We start from the raw sequence: 11,409 nt of genomic DNA, 5'->3' as shown, positions 1-11,409 counted from the left end.
TCTTGGATAGTAGGTTTTTAATGACTTATATTTCATTGCAAGATATTGATCTGTTTAAATTTGTATGTCCTCCTGGTTCAGTTTGGGGGGAATCATATTTCTCTAGAAATTTTTCAATGTCTTCAGTAGTTTCTATTTCATTGGAATACAGATTTTCTTTTTTTTTCTTTGGGTGCTGGGGATCGAACCCAGGGCCTTCTGCTTGCAAGGCAAGCACTCTACCGACTGAGCTATCTCCCCAGCCCCTGGAATACAGATTTTCAAAGTAGCTTCTCATTATGTTCTGTATCTTGGTGGTGTCTGTCATGATATTTCCTTTTTCATCACGAATTTTAGTAATTTGAGTTTTCTCTCTCCTTCTCTTTGTTAGTGTGGCTAAGGGTTTGTCTATTTTGTTTACTTTTTCAAAGAACCAACTTTTTGTTTTGTCGATTTTTTGAATTGTTTCTTTTCTTTCAATTTCATTGATTTCAGCTCTGATTTTAATTATTTCCTGTCTTCTACTACATTTGCTGTTATTCTGTTCTTCTTTTTCTAGGGCTTTGAGCTGTAATGTTAGGTAATTCAGTTGTTGACTTTTCATTCTCTTCTGGAATGCGCTCCATGCAATGAATTCTCCTCTTAATACCGCTTTCATAGTGTCCCAGTGATTTTGATATGTTGTATTGTCATTCTCATTGACCTCTAAGAATGTTTTTATCTCCTCCTGATGTTTTTTCTTATCCATGTTTCATTCAATAGCATATTAATTAGTCTCCAGGTGTTGGAGTACTTTCTGATTTTTATTGTGTTATTGATTTCTATTCTCAGTCCATTATGATCTGATAAAACACAAGGCAGTATCTCTATATTTTGCATTTCCTAAGGGCTGCTTTGTGGCATAACATATGGTCTATTTTTTGAGAAGGTTCCGTGTGCTGCTGAGAAGAAAGTGAATCCGCTCATTGATGGATGGAATATTCTCTATATATCTATTAAGTCTACGTTATTGATTGTGTTATTGTGTTCTATGGTTTCTTTTGTTGGATTTTGTTTGGAAGATCTATCTAGTGGTGACAGTGGTGTGTTAAAGTCACCAGATTTATTGTGCTGTGTTCCATGTGATTTCTGAAATTGAGAAGGATTTGTTTGATGTACAGGGATGCACCACTGTTTGGGGCATAAATATTTACTATCATTATATCTTCCTGATTTATGGTTCCCTTACGCAGTATGAAAAGTCCTTCTTTATCCCTTCTGACTAACTCTGGCTTGAAGTCCACTTTATCTGACATAAGGATGGAAACCCCTGCTTTTTTATTGAGTCAATGTGCATGGTAGGTATTTTCCCATCCTTTCACCTTTAGTCTGTGGATGTCTTTTTCTATGAGATGAGTCTTTTGCAGGCAGCATAATGTTGCATCTTTCTTTTTAATCCATTCTGCCAGTCTATGTCTTTTGATTGATGAATTTGGGCCATTAACATTCAGAGTTATTATTGAGATATGATTTGTATTCCCAGTCATTTGGGTTATTTTTGGTTTTTAAGTTGGCTTGGTTTCTCCTTTGAGTGGTTTTTCTCTAAGGTAGTTCCTCCCTTTGCTGACCTTCATTGGTGTTTTTAATTTCCTCCTCATGGAATATTTTGTTTAGAACATTCTGTAGTGCAGGCTTTCTATTTGTAAATTCTTTTAACTTTTTTTTTTCATGAAAGGAATTTATTTCATCTTCAAATCTGAAGGTTACTTTTGCTGGGTATAGGATTCTTGGTTGGAAACGATGTTCTTTCAGAGCTTGAAATATGTTGTTCCAGGCCCTTCTAGCTTTTAGAGTCTGAGTTGAGAAATCAGCTCCTATCTGTATTGGTCTCCTCCTATATGTAATCTGATGCTTTTTCCTCGTGGCCATCAAAATCCTATCTTTATTTTGAATGTTAGGCATTTTCATTATAATGTCCTTGGTGTGGATGTGTTGTGATTTTGTGCATTTGGTGTTCTGTAAGCCTCTTGTATTTGATTTTCCATTTCATTCTTCAGATTTGGGAAATTTTCTGATATTATTTCATTGAATAGGTTGTTCATTCCTTTGTTTTTTTTTATCTCTGTGCCTTCCTCAATCCCAATAATTCTTAAATTTGGTCTTTTCATGATGTCCCATAGTTCTTGGAGATTCTGTTCATGATTTCTTACCATCTTTTCTGTTTGGGCAACTTTATTTTCAAGATTAAATATTTTGTCTTCAGTGTCTGAGGTTCTGTCTTCCAAGTGGTCTAGTCTTTTGGTGATGCTTTCCATTGAGTTTTATTATTTGGTTTATTGTTTCCTTCATTTCAAGGATTTCCATTTTTTTTTAAGTATCTCTATCTCTTTGTTGAAATGATCTTTTGCTTCTTGCAGGTGCTCTTTCAGCTTATTGATATTATCATTCATTGCCTGCATTTGTTCTCTAATCTCATCCTGTGCTTCATGAATCATCTTAATTATGTATAATCTGAATTCCTTTTCTGACATTTCTTCTAACGTACTGTCATTGGATTCTATTAATATAGAATCTAGATTTGTTTAGATCATTTTCTTCCCTTATTTATTCATGTTGTTCATGTATCTTTCCCTCTAGCAGTGCAGATGTGGGGTATTGAAGATTCCCTCCTATAGGCTTATAGTGGCCCTATAGTTTTCCCAAACCCTTTCTTTAAGGGAAGATTAGTATTTGCCGTGCCCAATTCAGACAGTATGCAATCCTAGACCAAATAGCCCCTATGAGAACAATAACAAAATTGTCATAGTAAACACAATGAGTTCAAATTTTATATTTGTTTAAACAAACAGATTTGCAATACGGTCTGCAGTCTCTAAATGAGGATAAAGAGGATGCAGAGTGATGTAGAATGTGGCTGTTAATGGGGTAAGAAAAGAATATACAGAAGTTCTAGATAATAGAAAGGGTGAGAGTGTAATCAAAAGAAATTGGATATTAGCATGCAAAAATGGAGAAAGAGACGCTGAGGGAACAGGTAAACAAAAGGAAAAGAGAGCAAGAAAGGTAAAGAAATAAAAACTTAAATTTTTTCAATAAAGATAAAAAAGAAAATCTACAGTATAACAGTCATATAGTCATGAAACCTCCCAGTGTTCAGTAGCCTGATGCATGAGAGGCACCTGACAATGAGCTTCAAGCCTCCAGCAGACATCTCAGGATGGGATTTGCTCCACCTAAAGATCGGAGCTATGGCTTCCAGGATTATCCAAAATGGCCACTCTGGCTTCCAAATGTGTTGGCAAATGGGGATCTGCAGCTCAGGTTGTGGAGGTTTTCAGCTGGAGGTCCTGGAGGCGGGATGCGGTTGGTGAAGCAGGGGTCCTTTTGGTCGGGTGTGTTTGGTGTGGATGTGGGATCCTGGAGGCTGTGTGCAATCAGTTGGTCTGGGGTCCTGGTTATAGAGTGCAGTCAGTTGGTCTGGGGGTCCTGGCAGCAGGGAGCAGTCAGTTGATATGAGGGCCCCAGAGGCAGGGAGTGATTGGTTGGCCTGAGGGATCCTGGAGACAGGGCTCAGTCCATCCAGCCAGGTTTCCTATGGGGCCAGGCTGTTGTCTCAAAATGGCAGCAGCCACGTGTAATCAAACCTGTAGGTACTGTAACAGTGAGCTTCCAGCCAATGGCAGGCAGCTGGTGCTCCACTGGCGGTGGGCGATCAGTTTGCTGACTGTTGTCAGACGATCGGGAGGTGAACCTCGTATTTATGCACTTTTGAGAACCCTCAATACACACCACAGAGAAGTCTTTCAACTCACAACAATGGCTCTTTCTATACACCACAAATGCTTACCCTGATCCAGAACCTAAAACTTACCCTAGGTCCAACCATAACCTTGAACACATAGTGCCCTCCCATCAACATCAGTTTGTCCTCTCCTCTCAATTCAGTGAGCTTTTACTACTCACATAAAACAGCCCTCTGCAAACAACTCACTGATTTCTTGCTGTCATTCACGGAGCTCTATACCTATGTAATGCTGTGATCCCTCCCAAATCACCTTAGGGGTCCTTCCCAGAAATGTAAAGAGCACTCAGACAAACATCATGGAATCCTCCTAAATACTTCATCAAGGTCACACTACACAGACCAGAGGACTCTCACTACAAATGTCAAGGAGCCCACCCTGTGAACATAAGAGTGCATTGTTGACACATAAAAAAGTCTTTACTTCTCATATTGTGATCCGTACCTACACATTTCAGAGAGAAAACCCTAGAAAGCTAAGTGAGTACACATCATACTACTTTTCAAATCCTATATACACACCTCAGCAACCCTAACCAAACATCTCAGATCGAAGTCACTGTTCAACAAAGAGCCCTCCCTACTTACTTCCAAAGGCCACACCTAGATACCTGAGTGTTCTCATGATTCTTTTGTGAGTGGCCTCCCTAAACACCACAGAGATTTTCTCTACTATCCTCAAAGAAAACTCCCATTGCAATTCAGTGTTCTCCTTCCTCATATCATAGCCACATCTGTGAGCCTTTCCATCTAACTACAGTGGGCCCTTGCACATACTTAAAGGAGCCCTCCCACACCTTTCAGAAGGCCCTTTATATATGTCTTAGAGAGACCTCACTACACAATGAAAAGAAGCCACTTTTATACCTCTGAGAACCTTTTCTACTCACCACAAACACACTTCCCTACACATCTAAGTAATCCCTCGCTAATTAAATCAAGAGACCTTCTTACACACTTGAAAGTGCTGTGCTGTACATACTTACTTTAGGGACATTTCCTCCTCCCTTCTTTGAGAAACAACCAAATAATTCAGAAAGTCCTTCTTACCCTCCAATCGAATTGATAAATTATTCCCCTTATGGGATTAACTGAGTGGAAACTGAAGGCAGGAAGTGTGTTAATGGAGGAGATGTTTCATTGGAGTCATGTGTTTTTGGTATATATTGTGTATCTGATGAGTGAGTTTCTCTTTCTGCTTCATTCATATTAGCCACTTTCCTACACCACACATTTCTTCCATGATATTTAACCTCATCTCAATGCCCAAACAATGGGCCAGCTCTCCATGGAATGACATCTCAAACTGTGAACCTTCAAATAAAATTTCCCTACTTTAAAGTTGGGAAGTCTTTTAGTCACAGCAGAGAAAAAACTGATGTAAAGACAGACATAGCTCTTTTCATAGGACCATTTACATAAAGTACAAAGAAAGCACACTGAAAACACATTATGAAAAGGTAAATGTACATGCTCCAAAGTTAATGTTTCTGACTGTGTATATACACTGAATCAGAATGTTTCTAGCATTGACTAACCACAACATAGTGAATCCCTAACCCTGACTACCCAATAAAAGCAACATTTAGGGCATTCTCATAACATTTTCTGCCAGTTTTCTAAGCAAAGCAGGGGAGTCTTGCTAAAGCCATTTTGAGTCTTCACCAACAGAGGGAAAGAGTTTTACTAGTAAAGTTTATAAATTCTAACAGTTGTGCTTGTCTAACTGAACTATCGCTCTTCCTATGCAGATCTCTAAGGACAGACACATAATGATCCCTTTCTTTGGATCCTATATTTCCAATATTTTAAACCTGACTCTGACTCACTCCCCTGATCTTCTTACCTTTGAGGAATTTTTTTACTTATACAGTGCACCTCCAGGAGTGTCCCCTATTCTAATGGCTGAAGAAAGTTACCCTGTGTCTGGATCCATATGGGCCACCAACTGTCTTAACCAGTGCAACCAAACTCCCTGGTCCAGCCAGGGGTGAGGGGGATTGAAAAATATTCACAGACACAGATCTTGAAGATTAAGCTGGGATCAGGTGGAGCTCTGCCCTCTGATGGAGATGAAGATCTAAAGAGTTATGCCAGCAATCTTTATTATATATGTATATCTCATTATCAAGTTAAAGTCTATGCAACCATTATTCTTGTATTCAAGAAAGTTTCAGAAACTAGGACATCCTATGTTGCTTTTCTGTAGTGTTGGGGGCTGTGCCATGTTGACCACGCCAGGGCGGCATCTGATCACATCGGCAGCGAGGAGGTTAATTGACATAAGCACACTCAGGTGATTTATCATCCATGCACACAACGTATGTGCATGTGTTCTTGAGCACTCCTAATTGTGCCTGCTCGGACTTCTAGCATCTGGCCTAATCTTTGTGTAAAAGGCGTGGCCCTACTCTCCGCCTTCTGGAGGTGATATAAGCATAGGTGGAGTGAGACAGCACAACACACAGCAGCAACTAGCAGAAAGAAGAGCGGCAGCAACTAGCAGAAAGCGGCGGAAGGCAGATCGCAGAGCAGAGAACTGAGACGCATCACTAAAGCACCTTAGGTAGATGCACCCTTAGTTCACAGGATGCAGGACACACCAGTAAGAAGCAGCAGAAAACTAAGAAGACATAGATATCTCTGAAAGCAAAGTGTCTCTCTCTCTCTCTCTCTCTCTCTCTCCTCTCAAAGCAAGTAAATCTCATTTCCTGTACCCTCTATAAACAAACAAGCAAGAAAGCAGTGCACTAAAGAGAAAGATAGAAGTAGCTCAGTTTCCACTCCACCACCCATAAGACCTGTGCAAGCTGTTGGTGCAAGCGGTGACAAATATCCACAGATTTTGTACCGCAAAGAGCCAGCGACAAGTGGTGGCCCGTCTAGGGAATGGGGAGCATGCGAGGAAGGAAAATTAGCATCAACCTTACAGGGAAAAAAAAAGGGAAATCTGCATGGTGGGGAAATTGAGGAACCCCACAGGAATAGGGTAAGGGAAAATTCAAAATCCGCCTCTGGGAATAGATAGAGCAGGGAAAGTAGGAACCTCACAGGAATCTCTGGCCAGAGCAGTTTAAGGGCGAGGGATAGTAAAAAGAAATAGTGTTGGTCAAAAACTAAAGGTCACAAAGGACACGACAGTGAAGTGCAAAAATGCATGTATTTGTGTTGTTTGTGTTTAAAACTAAAAAATACTATACAGGAAGCTGGGTAAAGTAACCCCCGGCGGACAGGGAGCTGGGTAAAGTAACTCCCGGCGGACTGGCCAGGTATTAAAATAATAATTTTGTTTGTTTGTTGTTTGTCAAGAGTTCATGTCTTTGGTCGCATTGTAAAGAGGATGATAGAGGAGCTCCGGAATGTGTGTATTTTGCATTGTTTGTGTGTTTGTACTACTGTTAGTGTGGCCTTTGCACAGTGAAGGATGGATTCAGAAATATCATGAAGTTAGTCTGAAGGAATAATTCAAAAGGAGGCGTGAAAAATATATTACAAGAAGAAGAAGTGCTGGAAGAGACTAAAAAGCAAGTTACCTGGGGTAACCAAAAACAGGAAAGTTCTGGGGAGGAAGGAAACCCTGGGGAAGAATTATAAAATAAGGAAACCACTGTACGATCATATGTTCAAACTCTAGCAGAAATAAGCCCAGGGTTTATAGAGGAAAAGTTGCTCAATGTGCCACAAGGGGATCTTCATAAACAGGATCTAATAGCAACAGAAAAGAACTGTTAAAGAAAACAAAGTGAGGAATAATTGGATGGTAATGACTTAGAAAACAATTACTCAAAGCTTAAGAACAGGGGAAAAATGTAGGAGAAAGCTAAACCTAATACAAAGAACCCCAAAAAGGAATAACTAAGTGGTAGTGAAAACTTAAGAACAAGGGGAAAAGGTAGGAGAGAGCTGAATCTAATACAAAGAACTTAGACAATGATGACTGGAAAAAGCTATTCAGAGCAGTGTTATCTGGAGGGCAATGTCTAGTTGGAGAGCTCAGTGGCAAGAAATAGCTGTTGAAACTGCTTGCAGAAATGCAGTAGCAAGGTAGAAATGTTGATATGCTAATAGAAGGCTAATATGCTTCAACAGATATTCAAAATAAATATGATCCTGGAGTGTATGCACAGATACATACAGCAGCAAAGAGATAATGCACTTACAAAAGATAAGAAATAACTACAGTAAAATCTGTTACACCTTGTGCCCCAGGCCTCTGCCCAAAGTGCAGAAAGGGAAAACATTGGGTTAATGAGTGCAAATTAGTTACTGATGTTGAGGGCAAGATGTTACCAAATCATTTAAGAAACAAGGCACAGAACTCTTCAACTCAAGGCTCACAAAATGGTAGGAGTTGTCATAGCCCTTGTAGAGTTTGGGGAGTAACAGATCTTTTTTCTGATAGTGATTGCATCACTCAGGCAATTCCTAAATTGGAATTGGTTGGACCCATAGCCCCTCATAAGCTGATTTAGCCACACAGATGATTTTCATCTTTTTCTCAGTAAAGCAAGCTGCTTATTTTCATCCTGTGTAACTCACTTTCTAATCACTCATGTTGATACCTCACCTTTAAGGAGGGTTTATAAGTAAAGGGAAGTGCACTGACTAGAAGGTTAAAGGAGTTAATATTGAAAAATGTAGAGAGGGTGAAACAATTTTTTTCAGCACAGTTGGCACCAGATTTTGGGAATTTTAGGTTTTACACTAATAGGCTTGGGTGTGCTTGTGTTAATTCTATCTTACATCTACAAATGCCTCAAAGCCAGTCAACAGGCTTATGTCATCATAAAACAGGCCATGGTGCCCTTGAAGCAGAACAATCTCCCAGTATATGGCTTGGTGTGCTGGATTGGTAGTCAAAGACGGGTAAGATTCATGGGGAGCTTATACCAACCTAAGACAGGAAATGAGGGCTAGAGCCTCATTGTTCAATGACGGGTAAGGATGTTGCTCGGCCGTGGACAACCTAAGACAGACACGCCAGCTTTCTTTTCATTGTATAAAAAGAAGGGGGAATTGTTGGGCGCTGTGCCATGTTGATCACGCCAGGGCGGCACCTGATCACATCGGCAGCGAGGAGGTTAATTGACATAAGCACACTCAGGTGATTTATTGTCCACGCATACAATGTATGGCATGTGTTCTTGAGCACTCCTAATTATGCCTGCTCGGACTTCTAGCGTCTGGCCTAATCTTTATGTAAAAGGCATGGCCCTACTCTCCGCCTCCTGGAGGTGATATAAGCATAGGTGGAGTGAGACAGCACAACACACAGCAGCAACTAGCAGAAAGGAGAGCGGCAGCAGCTAGCAGAAAGCAGCGGAAGGCAGATCGCAGAGCGAAGAACTGAGACGCATCACTGAAGCACCTTAGTTAGATGCACCAGTAAGAAGCAGCAGAAAACTAAGAAGACATAGATATCTCTGAAAGCAAAGTCTCTCTCTCTCTCTCTCTCTCTCTCTCTCTCTCTCTCTCTCTCTCCTCTCAAAGCAAGTAAACCTCATTTCCTCTATCCTCTATAAACAAACAAGCAAGAAAGCAGTGCACTAAAGAGAAAGATAGAAGTAGCTCAGTTTCCAGTCCACCACCCATAAGACCCATGCAAGTTGTTGCTGCAAGCAGTGACAAATATCCACAGATTTTGTACTGCAAAGAGTCAGCGACATGTAGTTGCAATGCAGAGTTTCAAAGTGCAATGTTAGGAGATTTGTGTAGCAAGAAATTGCATTGTTTTTTTTTTTTAATTTTTTTTATTGTCGCTAATAAGTGGAGGATGACACATAATGGGGGGAGGGAAGGGTTAGTGTTAGGGTTAGAGTTAGGGTTAGGGAGGGGGGCAAGTATGGAGGAAGGAACTACTGTATAGAGGGTAAAGAGGGGTGGGAGGGGTGGGGGAAGGGAAAAAAATAACAGAATGAATCAAACAACATTACTCTATGTAAATTTATGATTACACAAATGGAATGCCTCTACGCCATGTGCAGACAGAGAAACAACATGTATCCCATTTGTTTACAATAAAAAAAAAGAAATTGCATTGTTAAAAATTACTATAAGGTAGGCAGAAACTGGAGAATTGGAGATGGTGAAACTTCATTGTTGCCTAGCAAAAGAATTCCTTCCTTCCCAGGAGCTGTGTGCCTGAGATGAAGTTCAGAGCTGAGGAGACTCTTGCATAGAGCCTGCTCATAAAGGGTATTGTGAAAGCAGCAAAGCATCCTCTACCCTTTCACAGAAACATTCCAAAACACCAGGCATTCCACAGCCATGAGGTAATCAGGGACCCTCAATCTCAATCACTGCTCTACCATCCTCTGTCACCACTCTCCACACTCTGGTTCACAGAATACAGCAAATATCAGGAGACACTCCTAGTCTTCCTTCTGCCTCATAGATTGGATACAAGGTTACACTTCTCTGGAAACACCTCCTCAAACTTTAAGGAACAAATCCTAGGTTTATTCTGCACCTGAGCCTGGCTTGATTATCAGCAAGGGAATGAAAAAAATCATCTGAAGAAAACCAAAAATTATTACCCTCTCTCATAGAAAAACTTGTTTTACAAAATTGGAGGAAAATGGTCAAACTGTGCTATTTATAAGTTTTCTGAGTATCATGTTCAAAAACGATATATTCCTTTTTTTTTTCTTTTTGCTGCCTGCCTAATTGCCTATGTAATGAAAACTCCATCAGCTAATGCCAAAACTGAGTCAAAAGCAGAGGCAATATGATGTCACTTTTAAATCAAAGTTGCTGTAGGATTTAAAAGATTGATTTCTCTTTTTCTATACTCTGAAATTCTGTTCTTTGAGTTAGTTCCACATTAAGAGCTAAAGAAAAGGATGAGAAAGAAAGAAAGAAAGAAAGAAAGAAAGAAAGAAAGAAAGAAAGAAAGAAAGAAAGAAAGAAAGAAAGAAAGAAAGAAAGTCTGGATTGGCCAGGTGCACCAGGCCTGAGAATGTTGAAGAATTCACTAATTTTCATGCATTTTTTATTCTTTCCAGATATTCACAGTAAGGAAAAATTAAAAGGATCTGATATGTACATATTGTCCTTGCAAAGAGTCTCTTGAGGACTTCATGTTCTCCCAGAATTTTTTCATATCTGAGCTGAGTCTAATCTGATCCAGTTGTGTAACATTTCATATTGTGTCATGTTTCAAAGTCTCTGTCTTCTTCTGAGCTTCAGGCTATTTTTGTGAATTCAGCTTTGGCGCTGCATCAGTTGGTATTGTTTTGTACCTTGAGTTTCTTGCCTAATGTTTTCTTTTACTGTTTTTATTCAGAGTCGAATTATTCAAAAGTTAGCTCATTAATACACTGGAAAAGAAGAGATTCCTTTTGAAAAGACCTAAGGATGTAGAATATACAAGGGTGAAAATGAGAGTAAATCTTCCACCTTGGAGTAACCTACATGAACCTTTGATTTTAGTCTTCCCCATGGCTGGTAGATTCTACACTTTATGTCTCCAACTGCACAGGTCCTATGCATGTTATATAAAAATTTGTGACAGGCTTTATTTTAATTTCTCAGTGGTTATATATGATATTCTGTGCAATAAACATCGAAGTTATTTTGTTTCATAACTGGCAATCTAGAACTATGAATTCTTTGTTTATATCAATTTTGTACATATGTGTGCATACCTG

This window comes from Sciurus vulgaris, assembly GCF_902686455.1.
Source record: "Sciurus vulgaris genome assembly, contig: HiC_scaffold_331_arrow_ctg1, whole genome shotgun sequence".
NCBI classification, from domain to species: Eukaryota; Metazoa; Chordata; class Mammalia; order Rodentia; family Sciuridae; genus Sciurus; species Sciurus vulgaris.
This window is presented reverse-complemented; position numbering follows the sequence as displayed.